Genomic DNA, 4,520 nt, shown 5'->3' on the forward strand with positions numbered 1-4,520 from the left:
CAGACTCAGTCCTGAGCCGAGGCCAGGGTGGAGGAGGGCCCCAAGTCCCAAGCTCTGAGCTCTGCCCCTGCCTGACAGTCAGCAGGGCTGACTCGCCCTCCAGTCCCTCCCCTGCCCCATCGCCCCTGAATCCAGTGGCCTGGCCTCTACTTCCTGTGTCTACTCGAATGTCTAACAGACATCTATCTCAAACTTGACCTCTGCACAACAAACCCATGATCTTCCCCTAAAATGTGCTCCAGTTGTAATCTTTTGTCTCCCTTTTTCAGGCCAAAATCCTTTATGTATTTAATTTATTTATGAGATGGAGTTTCGCTCTTGTCACCTAGGCAGGGAGTGCACTGGAGCAATCTCGGCTTACCACAACCTCCACCTCCCTCCTTCAAGTGATTCTCCTGCCTCAGCCACCCAAGTAGCTGGGATGGCACCTATCATCATGCCCGACTAACTTTTGTATTTTTAGTAGAGATGGGGTTTCACCATGTTGGCCAGGCTGGTCTCAAACTCCTGGCCTCAGGCGATCCATCCGCCTTGGGCTCCCAAAGTGCTGGGATTAGAGGTGTGAGCCACCGTGCCCAACCTCCTCAGAGTCATTCTCGACTCCTTCCTTTCCTTTACCACCCTCTTCCACACCCAATCCATCCTCAAATTCTGTCAGTTCAACCTTCAAGATTCTCCAGAATCTGACCATGGCTCAGCACTGCCACCAGGGCCAGAGTCCCCACCACATCTTGTGGAATGCTGCCATTATCTCCTTGCTGGTTTTCCTGCCCTGGCCTTGCCTCCTTCAGTCCGTTCTCAGGACAGTGACCACAGCTGTCCTGTCCCCACATACTCCTCTTAGAGTAAGAGCCAAGGGCTGATGGTGGCCCAGGAGGCCGTGGGATCTGCCTCACAGCTACTCTGGCCTCCTGGCTACTCCAGGAACCCCTGTCAGGCTCATGCCCCAGGGCCTTTGCCTGGAACATCCTTCCCCAGGATCTCTGTGTCCCTCACACCCTCACATCGAGTTTTGGTTCAAGTGTCCCCTCAGGGAAGCCTTCCCATATGCTATATAATTTCTCTGGGCATTATGAAAGCATTGCAACACTTGAAATAATGGTAGTGGTCCCCTTACACCTGCCATTAACAGTTGGCTCAGCCGGCCCCAGTGGCTCACGCCTATAATCCAAGCACTTTGCGAAGGCCAAGGCAGGCCTGAGGTCAGGAATTTGAGACCAGCCTGGTGAAACCCTGTCTCTACTAAAAATACAAAAATTGGCTGGGTGTGGCAGTGCTCGCCTGTAATCCCAGCCACTCGGGAGGCTGAGGCAGGAGAATCACTTGAACCTGGAAGGTGGAGGCTGCAGTAGCCGAGATCGTGCACTGCACTCACCTGGGTGACAGAGCACGGCTCCGTCTCAAACACAGATGGCTCCATCTGCCTTATTATGTCTCTGTCCATCTTCCCTTTTTGAATTTCAAAGTTGCAGACATCTGTTCACTTTCCCCTCAGCCTTTCACGTTCATGTATTTTCTTTTGGGGTAAAATTCATATACAATGAAATGCGGAGGTGTCAAGTGTACTCTTTGGTGAGTCTGAGAAATACTCACTAATGTGACCCAAACCCCTTTCAAGATAGAGAACATGGCCGGGCACGGTGGCTCACGCCTGTAATCCCAGCACTTTGGGAGGCCAAGAAGGGCAGATCACCTGAGGTCAAGAGTTCAAGACCAGCCTGGCCAACATGGTGAAACCCCATCTCTACTAAAACTACAAACAATTAGCTGGGCATGGTGGTGGTGCCTGTAATCCCAGCTACTCAGGAAGCTGAGGTAGGAGAATTGCTTGAACCCAGGAGGCAGAGGTTGCAGTGAGCCGAGATTGTCCCACTGCTCTCCCACCTGGGTGGCAGAGCAAGACTACGATTCAAAAAAAAAAGACAACTTGGAAGGTTCCTTGGGCCTCCCCAGTCCACCTGCACCCCATGGAGGCAGGCACCGTTCTCATTTCTCACCCTACTCTGGCCTGGTCTAGAAATTCTTACAGATGGAATCATACAGCATGTGTTCTTGTGCCTCTGGTTTAATTCAGTATAAAGTTTGAGGCTTACCCATGTTGTTGCAGGTATCAGTAGGCTTTTTTTTGAGACAGAGTCTGTATAATTTCATATCCTGCATAATACGGGAGCATGCCACCACACCTGGCTAATTTTTTTCTGTATTTTTAGTCGAGACAGGGTTTCACTATATTGGCCAGGCTGGTCTCAAACTCCTGACCGCCTGATCTACCCACTTCGACCTCCTAAAGTGCTGAGATTACAAGCATGAGCCACCGCGCCCGGGTAGGCCATTTCTTTAAACTATCAAGTAGGTTCCCATGGAGGGATGTACCAGTTTATTGTTTTATTGATGGATGCCCGGGCTGTTTCCAGCTTTTGGTGATGTGAATAAACTGCTCTGAACATTGCTGTGACAGTGTTTGTGTAGATATGTTCTTTTGTTTCACTTGGACGAATAGGAGAATTGCTGGCTTTGGGGGCAGATGTGTGTTTGAAGAATGGCCAGGCCTCTCCCCAGTGCTGTTCCATTTTGCGCTCCCATCAGTGATGTGTGGGAGTTCCGGGTACGCTGCCTCCTTGCCAGCGTTTGGTGGTGTTCATTTCTGTTTCACCATTTTGGCGAATGTGTAGTGGTATCTCCCTGTGGTTTTACAGTTATTATAATAAAATTTTATTTCCTTCTCACTAAAATGCAAGTCCTTGAAGGACAGTTTTTCATATGCGTGGTTCCTGCTACACCCCAGGACTTAGGGTGTGGCACATGGTGGGCGCTCAGTAAATATTCTTTGGATAAGTGACCCTGCCCCTGGGTCCCTACAGTCATCTCTCCGTGCCATTTGCCATCTAAAAGGTTTATCTCCCCCTCTAGACCACGTGCAGGGACAGAGTCTGTGCCAGGCGGTGCCAGGGGGATCGGCAGAGGTTGGGGGAGTCGCTTCTGCTCAGGGGGTCTCAGCCACGGTCAAGCACACCCCCTGCCACTCTGCTCCCATCCCTCATTCCTGCTGTTCTGTGGCTTCTGACTTGGACCTATTGGCCTGAGAAAAAGCAGACAGCTGGCCTTGGCTGGCCTGACGAGGGCGGAGCAACCCTGGCCTGTTTGGCCACTAATGACTGTGCGAGTATGGGCAGATCATAGGCCCTGAGCTCCTTTACACGACGGCAGGTGGGCCAGACAGACCTGGGTCCTCAGCTGCTTTTCCACATGGAGAACTGAAGAATTTCATCTTCATCTGCAAAACAGACAGTGCCAGAACCACCTCCAAGGTGGAGGATCAGTCAGCAGCTCGGAAGCCATGGAGTCCTGGGGGAAACAGGGCCTGCTGTCAGCACTGAGGCAGGAGGGACTGACTCTGGACCAGACTGAAGACTGGCTGAACCAGAAGTGCGGAAATCACCTCTCCAGAAGACACGCCCACCAGTGCCATGACAGTTTACCATTGCCATGGCAATACCTGGAAGTTACCCCCTCTGGCCATGGCAACAGTCAGAAGTTACCGCCCATTTTCTAGCTATTTCTGAATAACCTGCCCCCTGACTTAGCAGTCATTAAAAATGGGTGTAAGTACGGATACAGATCTGCCCCTGGGCTGCTACTCTCAGGACACTGCCCATGGCAGGGGCAGCCACAGCTCTAACCCTGCCACCCCCTCAGTAAAGCTGTTTTCTACCACCGGCTGGTTCTTCAATGCCTTCCTGAGCGAAGGGAAGAAACTGCCCTGCATCAGCGCTGCTGGGCCTTGGCGCCTCGTTTCAGGCAAAGGACTCGTAAAATGGGCCTCACATTGGGAGGACCCAGGTGGGCTGAAGTCTGAGTCAGGGTCATTATCTCTGAGGAAGGATTGGCTGCTCCCATTTACAGACTCAAAGTGAAGGCTGGGCGCGGTGGCTCGCACCTGTAATCCCGGCACTTTGGGAGGCCAAGGTGGTCTGATCACCTGAGGTCAAGAGTTCGAGACCAGCCTGGCCAACACGGTGAAACCCCTTCTCTACTAAAAATACAAAAATTAGCCAGGTATGATGGTACACACCCATAATCCCAGCTAATCAGGAGGCTGAGATGGGAGAATCACTTGAACCCGGGAGGCAGAGGTTGCAGTGAGCCGAGTTTGCACCGATGTACTTCAGCCTGGGTGATAGAGTGAGACTCTGTATCAAAACAAAAACAAAAAACCACAACCAAAAAAGTGAAATGGGGCCAGGCATGGTGACTCACACCTGTAATCCCAGCACTTTGGGAGGCCGAGGTGGGTGGATCACCTGAGGTCAGGAGTTGAAGACCAGCCTGGCCAACATGGTGAAACCCTGTCTCTACTAAAAACACAAAAATTGGCCGGGCGCGGTGGCTCAAGCCTGTAATCCCAGCACTTTGGGAGGCCGAGACGGGCGGATCATGAGGTCAGGAGATCGAGACCATTCTGGCTAACACGGTGAAAGCCCGTCTCTACTAAAAAAAAATACAAAAAAACTAGCCGGGCG

This window comes from Mandrillus leucophaeus, unplaced genomic scaffold (genome assembly GCF_000951045.1).
Source record: "Mandrillus leucophaeus isolate KB7577 unplaced genomic scaffold, Mleu.le_1.0 Scaffold129, whole genome shotgun sequence".
Taxonomy (NCBI): Eukaryota; Metazoa; Chordata; class Mammalia; order Primates; family Cercopithecidae; genus Mandrillus; species Mandrillus leucophaeus.